A 20,354-nucleotide genomic window follows, 5' to 3' on the forward strand; every position below is an offset into this window, starting at 1 on the left:
CCTTAGGCCCCGGTAGAAAACGGGGTGAACAACAGCCAAGTAACGCTCAACGCAGGTCAGGACGTGAAATAAAAGTTGCGCGGTCAAGACGACAGAGAAGAGGTAGACGCCGAGCATCACCATCAGGGGAATACCAGCATGGATGCCACTGCAGCAGAGGATGTAGCCCAACACGTTCATCAGCTCTATGACCACCATGTGGAAAGTAAAAACATCAGAGTGGTTGACTGTCACGCTTGAATGCTGCTGACGCCTCTGTTGGCAGCCCAGGCAGAGGACGTACACGCAGAGAGGGAGCAGGACGATGATGTTGATAATGGCAATGGCGGTGATGCTCAAAGCTCCAATTGTTGAATTCAGACATTTCTGCAGGAGCTCGAGAATGGTGGAAGAAGAAGGGAGGGCGGGGTTTGGGTGAGAGGTATTGAAGGAAGAAGAGGTGTTTAGCATAACTGTAGGGAGATACTGAAAAAGAGTAAAAAAAAGTTGGAGACAAATAAATGAAAATTGTTAAAATATGTCAGTCGAGACTAACATTTTACATACAGTGCACTGCAACAACTCAAAATCTTAACAAGAATATTTGTCTTATTTCTAGTTAAAATGTCTCATTTTTAGTAAGAAAAAATCTCATTACACTTAAAACAAGACTCATCACTGGAAAAAAACACAAATTTTCACCTGTTTCAAGTAGATTTTCACTTGAAATAAGTAGAAAAATCTGCCAGTTGAACAAGATTTTTTTGCTTGTAATAAGAAGATAAATCTTGTCCCACTGGCAGATTTTTCTACTTATTTCAAGTGAAAATTCACTTGAAACGGGTGAAAATGGTCAAATAACAAGTTATTTTTATGGTAATGACTCTTGTTTTAAGTGTAGTGACATTTTTGGAGTAAAAATGAGACATTTTAACTAAAAATAAGACAAATATTCCTGGTAAGATTTTGAGTTTTTGCAGTGTAGTGCTCTGATGCCTTATCCAAGTACTCTGCTATACAGTATGTAAACCCGTTACACGTCTGAACATTAGATTTCATATACAACAGCTTTGCAAATCATTTCTTTGACATTTTTGAGAAAGATGCACTTTCAAAAAGATAACTTATCTTATAAATAAATAAATATAAATAAATATTTTAGTTTAAATCTGCAGTACCACACGATGAATTGCCAATATGCCAAGTATACATAACAGAGAATATAGATGAGGTAACGGGTGGTAGCTATAGGTAAAGGCAACAATAAAATAGGATCCACTTTATTTTTGGGACAAAAAAAAAGGAATACACAGGAAAATTCTGCAGATTCCTTAAAATCTGCATCATGAATCAATTTAGAGTTAGTCCAGGCAAATAAAACCTATAATTTATACCGAATCATTTAGCACTCACTCAGTAAATACACTGAGATCCCTGCACCAGAATGCAGCTCTGCTGGAACAATAGTGCTCCAATGCTGAGATAATTCAACCAAAACAAGTTGGAACCAAATTTAGTACAAGAAATTGCAAACAAACGTTTTTTTCTAATGCACATTTATGTCACCCCGAACTGTTGCACCTCTTAATCGTTTTAGCGTGAGTAATAAAACTGCAGTTTCTCTAGATTAGGTCAGGACCACTAGAAAACTAGACAAGGACGTGTATTTTCTTGCACAAAATTGGCCAAATTGCGTAAAGAACGAGCAAGAACATTTACATTTTTTATAGTTAAACAAGTTCAAGGATCATCTTAAATTTTAGATCAACTGATAACATTTTATTTGTTCAACGTTAAAATTAATTCAGATTTTTAAAATGAACATTCCACAAGTGTGTTATGACGTTAAACTTATTAGACCTGTTTCCATCATAATGCATTTGAGGAAGGCATAAAAAAGATAATAATCGTAACAAACCATTACAATTTATTAAAAAACAGAATAACAGGAGCGCTGCTGGTGTCCCCACAACCACCGGTGCTCTTGCAATGGGTGCAACAGTAATCTCTATCGCGTGTCGGCTTGCGCCTTCCTCAGGGTGTATACACCCTGAGGAAGGCGCAAGCCGACACGCGTTGGTGTCTTTTTAGTATGTAACCCAGTCAAATAAAGGTTTTTTTAATTTTTTCAAGCCACCAGAGTGCCTGCATTTTTTCCTTTTGACATTACAATTTATTATTTATATTTTCCATATATGATTTATATATTGCAAAATTAACCAGTATGCTCAACATAATGACGTCTCATCAGAAAAATAATTGTGGCTACAGTTAAATGAAGTGCGTCATTTTGGCTAAATAAATGTATCGGTATCATTACTCACAAATATAACAAAATCATCCTGTTACTTCATATCTCTGCAAGTTTTCCTGCAAGGTCATCGTCTTTCCTAATCCTAAATTAAAGAGTGTCAAATTCTTGTTTAAAAGGTTAATGTACTTCCAACCAAATAGCCAAGTTATCAAGCCCTACAATTACCAACTACTTTTAAAGATGTATGAAATAAAAACAGAAAAATACATTAAAAAAATAGTACAGTGCATTCCATATAAACACTGCATTGGTGTCCAATATATGCATTCTCTGATTATCTGGTTGAAGTGAGAAACTTACCGTTCCAGCAGTTGTTGAACATGAACACGTTGTGTGACACAGGCGAAGTCACCCCATGCTGGTTTGCAGGATTATCTGTTCCGAGTGATTGCGATAGTTTTGTTTTTGTGAATTATCCTATGTATTTATACATGCAAAACAGGGATGAGTGAAGACAGAATATATGATACATTATACTGTTTACTGCACTATGCAAATTATCTCTCCAGTTTAATATGCACATATGTTTGAACACAGAGACACTGTCAAAGATTCACCATGTAAGTAACCACCAACCTGCTATCCAAAGATATAGGATCCAGTTTTAAAAGACTGGTGAAAATTTCCAGCAATTACCTTAAATCATTAGGAATGAAAAAAAGGCCAAAAGTATTCATGTCTGGCTTGAAAACTGATATTTATAACTTGATAAAAACGATATTACTGGAGAAAGTGTGTTACTCTGGTGGTCCCAGGCAAAGGAAAGGCATGACATTGTAAAGCATTTGGAATGATTTTCCATAAGACAGGGTCCAGGTTTGCTTTACCGGGCCTCGGCCCTTGACACGTCTCCACTAACAGGATTGACCCCACTGTTGGAATATTTGGAACTTGTATAGGGCTGAGACAATAGGGCTTGGTCGTCTTGACGTCATCACTTGGCGGAGCTGCCATGTTGGAGGCTACTTTAGCTGCTCTTCGGACCGCTGCACTGTGTACAGACGTGCTCCCTCTTCGTTGTGTCTTACTTGTAATCGTTAATTTCCGTTATTCTGTAAACCATGGTAACCCGTTGCTGTGTTGTAGCTGCAGCAGCTCCACATAACAGACGTGGGGACAAGAACGTTAATGGTTTAACTTTTCACCGCTTTCCTGCTCGGAGGCAGAACCACGGAACTCAAGTATCTGAGATAACAGAGTAAAAGAGTCGTCGGCTCGCTTGGATCGCGTCTGTAAGACGACCAAACATAACCTTCCACAGTTTACCACAAAGAAACACTCACACAGACCGGGGTCGGATCATTCACACAGGTTTTATTCCCCAAATATTAACTCTATTTGTAGCTGCAGAGGAAAAAAATAATCCCACGAGGAAAACAAAAATATTGCTCATGCCTCGGAACCTCTTCCGCTTAATATAGCGGTCAAAAAAAACAAAAGAAGAAAGTAAGAGTAATACAAAACATGTACTGTATGTTGTACTATTATACTAATTTATTGAAACACATGGCGAGTCAAACATTTACCAAAGCAGCTGCCAAACACTCCTAAACAAGGTAGCGGGAGACGTGGGTTGTGCAGAACTGCGGCAGTAAATCCTTACTAAGGAGTGGAGCTGCGACCAGGAGCTCCACTCTTTAGTAAGGATTTCATATGGATCCAAACCGTTAATAATCATTATTTTCTCCATATACCGCTCCTTGGCTTCCTTGTTTAAGGTATCCCGGTAAATTCCAGTTCCTTTCCGGCATTTTAACATTTTTTTTGCGTTCCGTCTGTTCACTTGGTGCTACCACACTGCTACTACAATGCTGTTTTTTTACACTCACGAGGCCGCCAACATGGCCGCCGCGTCCCAAAATGCAACTTGGCGACCAAGCCCTATTCCTGATCTAAAACATGCAGGATAGTGGGCCCCAACTCAAACATGATGGCACTTTTATTTGTTTTGGACAATATTAATACATGGATAATTATCCTGGTCTCAAGTCGATTTTGAATGCTTTTTTCTCGAAACAAATGCATTAAACATCTACACAGCAGAACATAAGCAAATCAAATTCATTTTTGTAGCTTTTTTTTCACAGAAATAAAATAATGTTAGTATTTCCTGTGGAAATGAGAGACAGGATAGGCCAGAGAGAGGCCTCCGAGGACCAGGCTCTCCACTTGGTTCTTCACCCTCCTTTTCATATATAAATAAATCCCCTTGGCCATCACTGAAATACAAGAATCTCATTTAAATTGAGAAGTTTGTTTGTTTGTTTAAGCGTGCTTGATTTGAATTTTCCATTAAAATGAAACCTTCCTCTGTGAGGATTTGAATGACAACGTCAGCAAACGCAGTTGTGTATTTAGATGTGTAATTTAGCCTGTACACCTGTACGCCTGCTTTGTCTAGGTCCTTTTTTTTTGCAAATCCAGTAAGCATTTGATGAGGATTTCTATCTACTTTATGTAAAGCTCCTTCTGAATTTCCCAAATTTCAGATGTGTTTACATGCATGTAGACAAACACAACAACTTTATGCTGGGATTTTCATATGCTTACACTGAAGGGTACTATTTACTTTTTATCGTGTCATATTCCATTTAGTATGAAAGTAAACAACAGGTAAACTCTAGTCACTTTCATAGTTCATCGTATTGTCCACTTAAAGAGATTACAAATATCGCTGTTCAGTAAATAACATACTCATTGATGCAACATTACAGCAGGGTTGGGTAACTTTAGTCCTACATGTTTTAGTAGTTTCGGTAGTTGTGTCAATGACAGAGTTGTGCATACCTTACTAATAAGTTGGTAATTAAATTCTGGTGTGTAATTTTTTTTCCTCTGCTCTGTTTAGAAAAAAACTGCAGCGACACCAGGCTGCTAGGAAAGCAAAACCAGAATTGAGATATCTACACACCACATCCGTCATCATCACTCATGTTCCGCAATACATAAACAGTATTAGAAAAACACTTCAGGCGCAAATCTCAACGACAGCACTTCTAGTGTGACCATGACGGTGTAGGCCCTCAGCTTTGGTCGGTCAACCTTCTGCCTGTTCCTACCACCTTCCCCTGGACCAGGATGAATCAGAGTACAGAGAACAGAAATGCTGCAGAAGGAGATGATAAGCATAGCAATGGTTACCAAAGAGAAATTGACAATAATTATGAACATGTAATCTGGAAAAGACATGGCAAAACAGTAAATACTGACAATCACCATCTCTGGGTTACCTGCGTGGACACTACAACAGCAGAAGGAATACCCAAAGATGTTTTCAGCTCTGTAAGGACCATGTGACAGGAGAGGCTCATCCTGCACGCTGCTGCCTCCATCACTGGTAACCCGTTAGAAGATGACGATGCAGAGAGGGAGGACGAAGAGGTTGTTGATGATGCTGAAGGCAGTGATGTAAAAAACACCAACTCTTGAACTCCAAACGACTTGTTCATGGTCAAACCTTGTGCGGGGGAGAAGGGCATTTAAAATGGGAATTTAGGGACATGACTATGGGCAGGGAAGGAGAGACAGAAGGAGAAAGGGACAGACAGCGAAAAATATAATTAAGACGTGAAAGGGGGTCACGACCATCTGAAGCAGTACACTGGCAAAATCAGTTGATCATGTTGGAAACTGATGTTCGATTAGTGAGTCTAATATGTCTCGTTCATCCAAAAGTTGACGTGCCAAAGCAATATTTTGGACATATCCCCTGTTAAATCTGAAGAGTTAGTTTCAAGACCATTTTTTGAGACCGCTGGACATCCCAATACTGGCAGGAAATGATTCTGTCCAACTCCAATAAATTCAAAACTGGGCTGAAAAGTACTGAGGACTAATTAGCTAATAGTGGCGACTACCACCGTTTACCATTATAGGCAATACTGCTGCTGTTACTCAAAAACCATGCTCCTAAGTATTAAAAAAATCTGTGGCTTCAAATAATTTTACCAAGGAAACTGAGTTATGGCTTGTTAAAAAACTTTGGAATTTACCAGGTTACAACAGCTGCAGACGAGAGATTAAATAGTCCACTCAGCCGCTCAGCTGTGGCTTTTTATAAAACTAATGATTTCAACTGAAAACACATTAAAGCATGAATAACTGATTTAATAAGTGGCCGTGATATAAGCGGGATAATGCCCGACGAGGTGTACATTATCATAAATATATGGACGACGCGGGGGCGTGAACCGGTTTGCCTCCGTGAAGTTACATATATCACAACATTACATAATTAGTAGTTTAGCAGTCATATATTTCACAAATAGTTTCCAAACTGTTGTTGCTTTGTGTAATTAAAAGCATTATAGAAAAGTATACACATGTAGGAGAGCAGGAGGCAGGAGTTCAAAAAAGGTGATTTATTTAACTTAAACAAAACCAAATTTAACTTAGCAGAATGGCAAAACCCAGAACAAGAATCAAAACTACAAAATCCTGACATGGAAAACACAGAGGGAGGAAAGAGTACAGACCAGCAGGGAGCAGGGGAAAGACAAGACCAGATATACAGAAGGGTTGACGAGACACAGGTGCAGACAATCAGGGCAGATGGCAAAACAGGAAAGTCAAACAAGAACTTAAAAACACAGGCTTCAAAATAAAACAGGAACTATCAAAACCATAACAGTACAGGCTTGAAAGGAGCCTAATTTCTTTGAGGGTGGTCTAAAAATCTTATAATGGCACATGTGTCATATTCTATATATTCACTCTGATACCTCTGCTCCAACCCCATGATGAAGAACAAAAATGACACAATAAAAAGGAAAGGAAAAATATATATTTAAGAAACACTTAAAGACAGAGTTCAGGTGTATTTTTCTTATATCAATAATTCAATTCAATTTCAATTCAACTTTATTTATATAGCGTCTAATACAACAGATGTTGTCTCTAGACGCTTTCCAGAGATCCAGAACATGAACATAAACATAAACCCCGAGCAATTATTATATAAACAATGGCAGGTAAAAACTCCCATAGTGGGAGAAAAGCCTTAAGCCAAACAGTGGCAAGGAAAAACTCCCCTTTAGGAGGGAAGAAACCTTGAGCAGGACCTGGATCATAAGGGGGGACCCTCCTGCCAAAGGCCAGACTGGGGACATATTATTATTAAATATTACAATATGTAATAACACAGAGGTGTTCAGCTCCAGTCCCTGAGAGTTGTGTTCCTGTATGTTTTAGATGTTGCTTCAACACACCCCTGATGGGTCATAACAGACTCGTGCCAAGCTGGTGAACCTGCAGGAAGTTGGCCCCCCACCGCACGCAAAACTAAGTGAAAATATTCTCAATCGTTTGTGCTGCATTAGTGCTGGTTTGTGCAGAAAGAAATGTCGTTTAGTTTTGAAGACTCTGTTGACGGTGAAGCGGTGGAGTGAGCGTGGTTTTCGTGAGTGACAAAGTGTGACGTTCCTGCTTTGGGTGTTTTTTCCAATTTTGAGACTCTGTGCATCAACATAACAAGTCAGTATTTAAAGGAGCATGAGGCTCCTTTTAAGAAATGAGACTCTCTAGCGCCACCCTTCACCACGACGGCCGTCGGGGGTACTGCAGCCAACAGCGAAGCCGGCAAAGGGGAAGGGGGAGAACGTGCATGCAGCGTCATGTGACGTCACATCCGCAGGACAGCACGGGAAACTCTGCCCCAGCACTGCAGCACATTTTGCAGCACACAGCCTGTTCAAGGCAACGGAGAGATACGCTAGAGGGCTCATTCGTTTTGGTTTGGAACGCTTCATCTGACATTATTACTAGAAAACTTAAAACGTTTACGAATTTTTTTCATAAATCCTGCCTCAATCCTGCCTCAAGCTCCTTTAAGTTTTATAAGTGCACCTGTTTTAGTTGAGAGTAATGTGCGTAATTTTATCTGATATTGCTACCGTTTCAACATATAATGGCGTGTCTCAGTAGCTCCAAATGTAACCATTTACATAAACTTTAGTAATCCATTGTCTTACAAGCTAATGTGTTGGACAAATCATTTGTTATTTCACTTCACTTTGGCTTCACCGTCAACAGAGTCAATTCAATTCAATTCAATTTTATTTGTATAGCGTCTAATACAACATATATTGTCTCTAGACGCTTTCCAGAGACCCAGAACATGAACCCCGAGCAATTATTACATAAACAATGGCAGGTTAAAACTCCCCTATAAGGAGAAAAGCCTTAAGCCAAACAGTGGCATGGAAAAACTCCCCTTTAGGAGGGAAGAAACCTTGAGCAGGACCAGGCTCATAAGGGGGGACCCTCCTGCCGAAGGCCAGACTGGGGGGGTCGGCGACGTCAGCAGCACACAGCAGGCAGGTAGGCAGGCAGGTGGAAGCAGCAACGGGATGACCTTGGGTCGGGGGGGACTGCAGTTCATGAAGCTCTGGCCTGCAAACAGGGCTGCGTGACGTCATCGTGTCATAATTAACCCGCTATATCTTCAAACTAAAGCAGCACGAACTATTTTTTTTCTCTGCACAAACCAGCACTAACGCAGCACAAACAAACAAGACCATTTTGATTAATTTTGGACAAAGTCGGGGGGCTGCGTGAACTTTGAAAGACCTTTTAAATATAACCTGATATCTTCAAAACTAAAGCAGCACAAACGAAATGTCTGTCTGCACAAACCAGCACTAGCGCAGCACAAACGATTGAGAATATTCTCACTGAGTTGCGTGGGGTGGGGGGCCAGCTTCACACAGGTGCTGATGATGATCCATGAAATATGATCAGGTGTGTTGATGCAGGGAGACATCTAAAACATGCACAGTTGGCCCCGAGGACCAGGATTGGGAAACACTGATCTAAAACATGCTAGACAGGGACTCCTGAGGACCAGGGTTGAACACCACAGATCTAAAACATGCAGGACTTTGGCCCTGAAGGTTAACTTTTCTTCCTTCTGGATTAATCAGGGGACTCGGCTCTCTCAAAGCACTTTAATTTGCCAGCTCTGTGCAGAAAAAGGAAAGGTAGCACCAGGCTGCATGGCAAAATTAACACGAGTTCAACTGCAGTCATTAGACAAGAATAGCTTTGTGCCTCAGGCAGTAAAACTCGAGGCAGACCCCAAGCAAACCTCAACGCCAGCACTCCCAGTATGGCCACTGTGGTGAAGAAGGCTCTCTGCTTTCTCCGGTCAACTCTGTCCCTCCCATTTCCTCCTGGGCCTGGGTGAATCAAAACACGGAGAACAGAAAAGCTGAAGAAGGAGATGACCATTAAGGCTGAAATCAAGACGCTGCACTCCTGAATGATGTAAAGGTCCTCGATGAAACGTAAACCTATGCACACGCAGGAGAGCAGCCAGGCACAGCCAACGGCTACATTCCTGATTCTGATCCCTCTCTTGTTTTTCAGTCTCATGTAGGTGATGGGATGAAGCACAGCCAGGTAGCGCTCTGCACAGGTGAGGATGTGGAAGAAGATTTGTCCATACCAGGTAAAATTAATATGAAAAATAGCTTCTTTAAAACTATTGAAATTTTTATTGCTGGTGGCACAAAGGCACAGGACACTCCCAACGACGCCGATAAGCTCAAAGATAACTAGGTGGTAGGTGAAGCAGTCAGAATGACTCATTGTTGCTGTTGAGGACGTGAAGAACATTTGCCACCATTTTTGGAGACCATGGTAGAGGATGAAGGTGAAAAGAGGGAGGAAGAGGAAGATATGGGTGATGTTGAACATTGTTACGATGTAATAGACCGGTCCAGAGAAGAAGCAGGAGATGTTGGTGGAAAGGTTTAGAGGAGGAAGCAAGTCATTGGAAAACATGCTTTGTCCCAACATATCTGAAAGAGAAAGACAATAAAAATAATATTATATTAGGATAATTATATGTTATCCTCCCGCCCTCTTCTGGTCATCCGTGGGCGGCTGGTGGTCTTCCTTGTCGGCTTCTGGTTTCTCGGGTGGCGGGGTTGTTCCCTCCCTCCTCCACTATAGTTACAGTTCAGGTAGAGCATCGTTTTGACTTTACACACACACAGTTACACAGACATACACACCTCACTCACCTACATACTCACTCCACAGTTTTGGGAGACAGATAATCTCAGTAGCCTAGCTTTGATTCAGTCTCAGGGACCTGGAATGGTTGCTGCTTGTGTCTCTGCCTGTTCTCATGTCTGTTTGTTTGTTTTTCTCTTACAGATTTCAAAGGCTTTTTGTGCCCGTTGTGCGTTTCCCTGTGTTTTTCTCATTTCAGTCTAGCAGCGGAAGTCACCCCTCTAATACCTGGAACAATCACTACCGTCCCATAAGGTCCTTATGCAATGGACACCAATGTGTTGACTTCTCCAGTAACTAGGACGGACCTGAGATACGACTTAGCAACGGGAGATCAGTAACAAACAGTAAATATATTTGTTTCAAAGAATCAAAATCCACAGATAGTTTCCTAAATCGTTTTATTAAGCTACAAATATTATCAATCATTCAAATAAATAAACGAAACAAGACGGTCGGCTATCCCAAAGTAGAAACTACTTAAAATTAAATGCTACATTTCCATTAATTGTGAAAATGGAAAGAGATACTGGCATGTCCATCATCGTTGCATTTGATGGATGAATATTTAAAGTTTGTGGGTCGCGATCCTCGCCACTGCTTCCCGTAGCTTTGTACTGTCCTGTACTGATGGAGCCCAGTCGGCCTGCAGGCTGCTTTCACAGCCATGACCCGTCACCGACATGATCTGGCGAGTTTCCAGTTTACAATATCTCTCATGTCTCCGTCCTGCGGTAGCCGGCTCTTCCTCTCTGAATCTCCGTTGCCGTGGTTACCACCTGGCAGTTTATCCAGCGCAATGATATTAAAGATATCAGGCAATTTGACTGAACTTGTTTTCTAGGTGTCGGTTATAAGTGACAATCTACACCTTGGCGGAGGTTATAACTTATAACCTCCACCTGCCAGCCAATCAGAATCGAGTATTCACACAGACCGTGGTATACATATATATGTATATATATATATATATATATATATATATATATATGCGATGTTAGGCGGCGACGCGCACCGTACGTCGCGTTCCCGCGTATCCTACCCCGTAAGCACTGCGTTGGTGCAACACGGAACCATAAGTCAGCCAGTGTCCGTCACTGCGTGCAGCAGTTTCCTGCACCAGCAAGACGCTGCTCTCTGATTATGGCTCACAGTTTATGAAAACCCCAAATAAAAAATAAATTAGAGAATATTTTATGAAATCAATAAACAATCCATCATCAAAATTATAACAAATAAAGGCTCAACATATCTTGCTTTGCATGTAATAAGACTAGGTAATTAGTTTCACCTTTTAAGTTGAATTATTGAAATAGATTAACTTTTACACCATATTCTAGTTGAATTATTGAAATAAATTAACTTTTACACCAAATTCTAGTTGAATTATTGAAATAAATTAACTTTTACACCATATTCTAGTTGAATTATTGAAATAAGTTAACTTTTACACCAAATTCTAGTTGAATTATTTAAATAAGTTAACTTTTACACCAAATTCTAGTTGAATTATTGAAATAAATTAACTTTTACACCATATTCTAGTTGAATTATTGAAATAAGTTAACTTTTACACCAAATTCTAGTTGAATTATTGAAATAAATTAACTTTTACACCATATTCTAGTTGAATTATTGAAATAAGTTGGCAACCCTAGGTGCAAAATATGCCGTGAGCATCCCAATCTGGCCGATAAAAACTGTAACTTACTTATACTGACTCTAAAGACTAACACGCACCATAATTTGTATATGTATATATGTATGATATATATAATATATATAAAAAATGCATATATATGCCTTAGGTTTTTACCAACTTGGTATTAACCATATGCAGACAAAAAATATATATATATATTATATAGGTCTAAATTTATTGGAATGAACCTTCATAGAACTTTTACTCCTGATGTTGCTTTTTAATGTGTAACTGCTGCCTTTAAACCCTAAAGTTCATTGGACTGTTTCACTTCAATGTTTTTTCGTGTCTTTTAAAGTGAGTCTCAGTAAATAACGTCATAGTTGTCAACCCCGAAACAGTTCCCAAAGACGAAAGAACTCAACATCGATATCATCGACGAAACATCCATCACTGTCTGAAATTCATTCACTTGACTCTCTTGTCTTTTTCTCTGTCATGATGTCCGCTGTAAATCTACGAGCAAAATTCCTTGTTGGTGGTCTGTGACAGTGCTATGAAGCTATCACGGATGAGAGTTTCCAGTTACTGTAGCTGCTTTTTGGTGATTCCACAGAGCAGACAACAAGCGCTATGTGAAATGTAAAATAAAAACCATCAAATAATTCAATTCAAATAAATTGAAACTGATATCTCAACATGGAAAGAAAAGGCTTTTGTGCAGCTTTAATTGTAATCGGTTCCAAATATATTCATCTGTTTCTTCCACACACAGGTGGTTACATAAATCATACATACAAACAACAGTGATAATAATAATATTAAAGAACACCTACCTTATTCGTAGCAGTACCTTCCTCTCAACCTTTTTTCCTGTGGCCTTAACAGAGGCTTTTGTGAACTAATCGGATCCAAAAATGAAATGCTTGAAAATATATTTGTCTTTTTAAACCATCAAGCAAAGGTAGGGTTTGGGGAGAGTTTGCATGTTAAGACTGATTTCATTTAATCATTTTTCTTTCACGCATCATGTCTATAAGCAAATCTTTTCACTGATGTTTGTGTTTCCAGGAAGACAAGAGCACAAAGCCATGAACAAATAAAAATACATACATTGAATGTATTCATAAGAACTACACTTACCAAACAATCACAGGCAGCTAAAGTGTAATGTTGTACTTAGAAAAATTAATGTATATCCTCAAAAAAAGATTCACTGCTAATTTTCAGCATTATTTAAATATGTATGAAATCTTATTTTTCTACGAATACTTATGTTGATGGGTGAAAACAGAGACTGAAACAGTTCACACAAACCCTATGTGTGTGTTTGCATGTGAGTCAGCTGGTTATCTATTCAATCTCTAATCATTAAGACCCCACCATCTCTGATGCATGTACAACATTTGTCCTCCTCTTATTTTTTCATATAATTTCAACCCTTTAGGAAGCTGTCTCTAGTATTTTTAACCCATGCAGTTGAAATGCTTTGTTCGTTTGTTTGCTCATTTACTCACACCTTAATCATTCTTCTCATAACAGATGTATATTTCTTTGTCTAAGGTTTTAAAGCCTCTACTTACAAATCCAAAACTGTTAGAGCTAATGACCGACCAACATTTTAGCAGCTTGCACGATAATTATATATGTGTTCGTGCATGTACGTCAAACCGTATTGTGGGGCTTGAGGCACAAAGTTTTCTAGGGGGCGCTGTTGAGCCATTAGGCCACGCCCATTAATGCAAACCATTAAATATCACATTTTTCAGCCTGGCTTGCGTGCAAAATTAAGTGACTTTTGGGGCATGTTTAGGGGGCAAAAAGGCCTTCATTTCGTCGGAAGAAAAATAAAAACGAGAACTCCTACAGATACAATAGAGCCTTCGCACTGTAAGTGCTCGGGCCCTAATAATAATGATACTAATAACTTAAAAGAATACCTACCTTAACAGTGGTTGTGTCACATCAACCTTTTTTTATGGTGTAGACAAAGACTTTTATGTACTGATAAAATGGCGTCCGTACTAATGGTGCCATCGGTGTAAACCGGAGTCAAGTTCTCTCGTCTGATTATGTCTGACCTGGCAATAAAGCTTTTTCTGATTCTGATTCTGATTCTGATCTGATCCAAACATGAGGTGCTTGGAGGGAAAAAAAAGATGTGTCTGTTTGTTTAAACCATCAAGCAGAAGTACTGTAGGGTTTGGGGTGATTTTGCATGTTAAGACCAATTTACACTCCATCACTTTTCTTTCACGGTCCATGCCTATAGGCAAATCCTACTGATGTTTTTGTTTCCAGGGAGGCCGGAGTAGAAAGCCATGGCCAGAGTTTCACTTGGGATTAAGTTCATATCACAGTGCAGAAACTGCACTTGTTTAACGCACCAATGATCTAATGCAAACAGCAAACTTGTGTATATCCTTCCCTATTAGATCTCCTATCCCTATCGGAGTTTAGGGTTGAATTTTAAAGACTCTCCCTCTATATGCTATTTCAGTGACTTTAACCTGTTCAAGTGAGCTCGTTAGCTTGGTTGAAGTCTCTCTTTTTTTTTAGATAGATTCCAGTTTGATCACAAGAACAAGGAGCCTTCCTCATACACAAGAGTTGGTTATGGTTTTTAAGAGGGTTTTGTGCTTGGACTGACTCCATTTCACATACAATGCCTGTATTTTATATTTTTTTATGTGTCGTAGTTAAAAGTGTGTGATTTCTATGTTTATATTTTTACTGTATTTTCTGTTATTAATAAGATATGGGTTTAATAGATTTGCTAATCGTTCCTTGTATTTATATTTTACACAGGGTCCTAACTTTTTCGGAACTGGTGTTGTACAATGAGGTTAAATGACACAATTTGGGGAAAAATGTGAAAGGTTCTAAATTCTGGTTTCAAATATTTCAAAATTAAAATTCAGTATTAGGAGTGAAATAAAGCATGACTTTTTATATTTGCACTAAAACCATAAAGAGAAACAGTTTGGAACAAAACTTTGGAACAAAACTTTGGCAAACTATTTGGAGGAAAGTTAACACAAACACAGATATATATCTATATATCTATATATCTATATATCTATATATATATATATATATATATATATATATATATATATATATATATATATATACTATAGAGGCCATATTTCCATATACTGTAAACACATACTGTAAGTACACTTTCAATCTAAACATATATATATATATATATATATATATATATATATATATATATATATATATAATATATATAAATATATATCAATCTGTCAGTTATGCTTGTTAGAATCAGGGAAAATTGCAATCTCGTGAGTACTTTAAACTTGTATTTGTTTCATTTTTATTTACAATTCAATGCTTTTCTAACTTTATTTTGGTAAAAATTACAATAAAGTGGATTGAATTGGTTCAATTTGACACCCATATTCCTCAGTGCACCATGTGAGTTCATGGAAATAAAAACACCGCATTCATGAATAAGTGAATAACATTTTTCTTTAAGTTGCGCCATGATTCAGGTGTGTAGCGATTTTGGTGCATGCACGTCAAACTGTATTGTGGGGCTTGAGGCAAGAAGTTTTCTAGGGGGCGCTGTTGAGCCATTAGGCCACGCCTATTAATGCCAACCATTAAATATCAAATTTTTGGCCAGGCCTGGCTTGCGTGCAAAATTTGGTGACTTTTGGGGCACGTTTAGGGGGAAAAAAGGCCCTCATTTTGTCGGAAAAAGAAAGAAGATAGGGGCCTTTGCACTGTAAGTGCTCGGGCCCTAAATATATTTGTTTCAAAGAATCAAAGTGCACAGATCGTTTCCTTAATCGTTTTATTAAGTTACATATATGATCAACCATTCAAAAAAATAAACGTTTCATTAAACTACAAATATTATTGTTATTTTGTTAAATTCACCAAATAAATTAAAAGAAATTACAAATTCACATGTCTCCGTCCTGCTCTTCTTCTCTGAATCTCCATTGCCGTGGTTACCACCTGGCAGTTGATCCAGCGCAATGATATTAAAGATATCAGGCAATTTGACCAAACTTGTTTTCTAGGTGTCCATTAACACTTTTAATGGACACCTGCCAGCCAATCAGAATCGAGTATTCACACAGAACTTGGTGTGATTTCACAACTATCCTTTGACTTCATTGGGTACTGTTTTGCAGCACACTAATTTTCCAGTTCTGTACAGAAACAGCAGAGGTAACACGAAGCTGCTCGGCAGGTAACACCAGAAACCAGCTAAAAGTACTAAACATTCCTCATTGGGTTTTAACACAAATAGTGCTGCGCGAGTCATGCCCCAAATAAACCTCAACACCAGGAGGCCCAGTATGGCTATGATAGTGTAGAAGGCCCTCTGCTTTGATTGGTCAACCCGCTCCCTGCCTCTACCCTGCCCCCCCGGGCCTGGACGAATCAGAACACAGAGAACAGAAAGGCTGCAGAAGGAGGTGATAGTTAAAGCTAAAATCAAGATGCAGAAATCCAGAGCAAGGAAGATTTTTTCAATGAACATCAGCACCATCCCTGTAAGGCAAAGCAGCCACACGCAGCCAATACTGACGTTTCTCATTCTTATCCCTCTTTCATTTCTGAGGCTCATGTAGGTGACGGGATGGACGACGGCCAGGTAGCGCTCCACACACATCAGGACATTGAATAATGTTTCTCCATGCCAAGTCAAACATGACATAAGAACTCCTGCGACTAATATTTGGTGCTGATACATGTACGCACCAATGCAGCAGAGTATGCACCCGAAGACAACTATCATCTCCATGACGACCATGTGGTAGGTGAAACAGTCCGAGTGGCTCATGGTTGCTGCTGAGGAGCTGGAGAGCTTTTGCTGCCCCTGTTGGAAGCCGTGGTAGAGGATGAAGATGCCGAGGGGTAAGAGGAGGAAGATGTTGGTGATGAGGTATATGGTGAAGATATAGGAGCCCGGTTTGTTCAAGAGGCAGTATACTGGTATTATGGAGTACACAGAAGCCTCTGGATGAAGAACTGAGTCATTGAAGGATAATGAAGAGTTCCTCAACATGTCTGGAAAAGATCAAGACATGAAACTATAAGAAACACTATAAGAAACATGTAAATCACTTCAACTGCCTGTCTGTCAGGATGATCTCAGACCTTTAAAAAAAAAAGGATACAAGTAAAAGAACAGTAAAATTGTACAGTAAAAGAAGTTTAGAGCAGAAAAAAACATACAGCCTGGTACAAAAAACCGTTCTGGTCGACAGAGCTAGAGTTCACATCCTTAGTAACTTTATGATGGATGACTTTGTCCCTTATCAGTTAAAATGATACTAAAAAAACAAATGTATTCATACTTGGGAGTGCAGTTTTGAATGAGAGCTGCATTGCTGTCACCATTTTAGCACTTGAACTTGAATTTTGAGTAGTGAATAATTAGTGAATCATTTTTTGTATAAGGCTTTGTATATATATATATATATATATATATATATATATATATATATATATATATATATATATACTGCTCTCATATACTCGTACTCGCAAAAATTCTCCGATACCACGCACCGATACCACTTCATTGTTGTTGTAGTTACTGGTTAGTGACTCTAGGGGGAGATGTTGAGCTGCAGTCAGCGTGGTGATGAGAAGAGAGTGATACATGAGTGAGAAGAGAGTGATACATGAGTGAGAAGAGAGTGATACATGAGTGAGAAGAGAGTGATACATGAGTGAGACTGGCAGCGCCGTTTCAGGCAAGATAGCAACAATTAATGCAGCGGGACGTCAGCAATATGGACATATTTCAAAATAAGGGACGATGACAGAAGCAAGGTAGACTGCAAGGTACGTGCTGCTAAGGTGTCAAGAGGAGGAAAGGAGAATACGTTGTTTAATACCAGCTACTTGATAAAACATCTCAAGACGCATCATAAAGCTGAGGATACGGAGGTTACTAATGCTACTGCAAGACACAACAGCAACATTAGATCAGATTCTGCAAAAGAGACAGACAATGGAAAGAGCCAAGTTAAAATACTGGAGGCTCTAAGCCGATATATAGCGCTGGATGAGCAGCCACTGAAGTTGGAGTAAACGAAAGATTTCTCTTCTCTTAAATGTGAAGACAGTGCCAGTGTGGATACTTTTTATTTACACAGAAAGATTATTTTTTGTTTAAAATAGTTATTCTACTCATTGTATTTATTTTTATTGAAATAAAAAAAAAATAAATAAAAAAATAAAACCTGTTTTCCAATTCATGGCATTTTTAGCCTACGTTAGTTATTTTTGTGGTAGAAGTATCGTATCGGTACTACTCGGTATTGGCAAGTACACAAATTAAAATACTCGTACTTGGTGTGAAAAAAATGGTATCGGGGCATCCCTAATATATATTTATACATATATATATATAATTTGGAATGGGTGATATTTTACCGTTCATGATATACCGTCAAAAAAATTCCCCACGGTAAGAATTTGTCATCTCGCGGTAAAAATGATAAATTCCCGTTGATGACGTTTTTGTGTAAAGCTGATCTATGGTTCTGCGTTAAATCCACGCACAACGTATGTGAAGGAAGGAAGGAAGGAAGGAAGGAAGGAAGGAAGGAAGGAAGGAAGGAAGGAAGGAAGGAAGGAAGGAAGGAAGGAAGGAAGGAAGGAAATGAGCCAGTAAAGAAAGAAAGAAAGATAGAAATTAGCCTGAAAGAAAGAAAGAAAGAAAGAAAGAAAGAAAGAAAGAAAGAAAGAAAGAAAGAAAGAAAGAAAGAAAGAAAGAAAGAAAGAAAGAAAGAAAGAAAGAAAGATAAATTCCCGTTGATGACGTTTTTGTGTAAAGCCTTATTCACGGTTCTGCGTTAAATCGACGCACAACATATGTGAAGGAAGGAAGGAAGGAAGGAAGGAAGGAAGGAAGGAAGGAAGGAAGGAAGGAAGGAAGGAAGGAAGGAAGGAAGGAAGGAAGGAAGGAAGGAAGGAAGGAAGGAAGGAAGGAAGGAAGGAAGGAAGGAAGGAAGGAAGGAAGGAAGGAAGATCTTAAACTTAAACTTAAACTTTATTTATTTATATAGCACCAAATCATACAATATAAATGCAACACATGGTGCTTTACATGCAGAATAAAATAACAATAAAAAACACAATTTAAAACATTCCATACGACCCCGCCCCCCACCCCCCACGCGTACACACACACTCACTCACACTCATATACATGTGCACACACTCACACACTCACACGCCACACACACACACACACACACACACACACACACACACACACACACACACACACACACACACACACAGTAAGTGGACTGGTGATATGGCTTAGCACTAACGATCCAGGTGAGGAAAACACTACCTATGGGTGGTCGTCCCCACCGAGAGGCTCCACCGACCATGACCACAAGGAGCATCGCCACAGAGACCCCCCCAACCCGGACAGACCAGGACAGACCCCACACAGAAGGTGGAGTCCCACCCCCAGCTACCCAGGCCTGAGGGACCCCCATGACGACACCCCCATAGGCGGAGCAGGCACACCTCCCAGTGTGGAGGACCCCCCTGAGGAAACACTGGAGCTAAAAACTAAAAGATGAAAATAAAGTAAGAAATGCCTAAAAGTGTAAAATTTTAGAGAAATCTATATAAAACTTAAGATGAATAATAAATAACATAAAATAAAAAGTCACTAAAATGGATTAAAGTTTTAAAGATAATAAAAGAGCTAAAGAAGTAGACACAATAAATAGCTAAAAAGACTAGGTAAATGAGATCAGATAAAAGCCAAACTAAAAAGGTGTGTCTTGAGCATAAATTCCCATTGATGAGGTGTTTGTGTAACAAACATGGCGGATCTGAGTCATTACAGTTTTGCAGCACAGATGGACTCATTTCATTGGTTTTTATTAATTTAATTGGTGTAGTTTAGTAGCATTTAGTATTCTTTTAGAGCAGTGTTTTGGGGGCTCCAAAGACTGAATGTGGCGATAGATTTATAGTTAAAAAGGTGGAGTTGAATTGGTATTTTTTTTTTCTTCATTTTTATCGTTATCGGGATAAATGCCAGAAATTATCGTGATACATTCTTTTATATATAATACAATATCACTTTCTGGGCGCCTTTCAAGTTACCCAAGGATACAAAACATCAAAATAGAACAATGTAAGATGATTAAACAGTGAAAGACTTGACAAACTACAATTTTGTCTCTAATCTGGATGTGAAGGTCTGAAGAGAGTCGTGTATGTGACATGGGAGCCAGTTCCAGAGATGATGGGCCGAGCAGATCATGGATTTTTACGGCATAATCTTACATCAAATCTTATGTCAAAACAATGTCACCTTAATCTCAAGGAAAAATGTCAAAAGGACAAAGAAAGACCCTCTAGGTCTCCCAGAGG

Source organism: Cololabis saira, chromosome 20, assembly GCF_033807715.1.
Source record: "Cololabis saira isolate AMF1-May2022 chromosome 20, fColSai1.1, whole genome shotgun sequence".
Taxonomy (NCBI): Eukaryota; Metazoa; Chordata; class Actinopteri; order Beloniformes; family Belonidae; genus Cololabis; species Cololabis saira.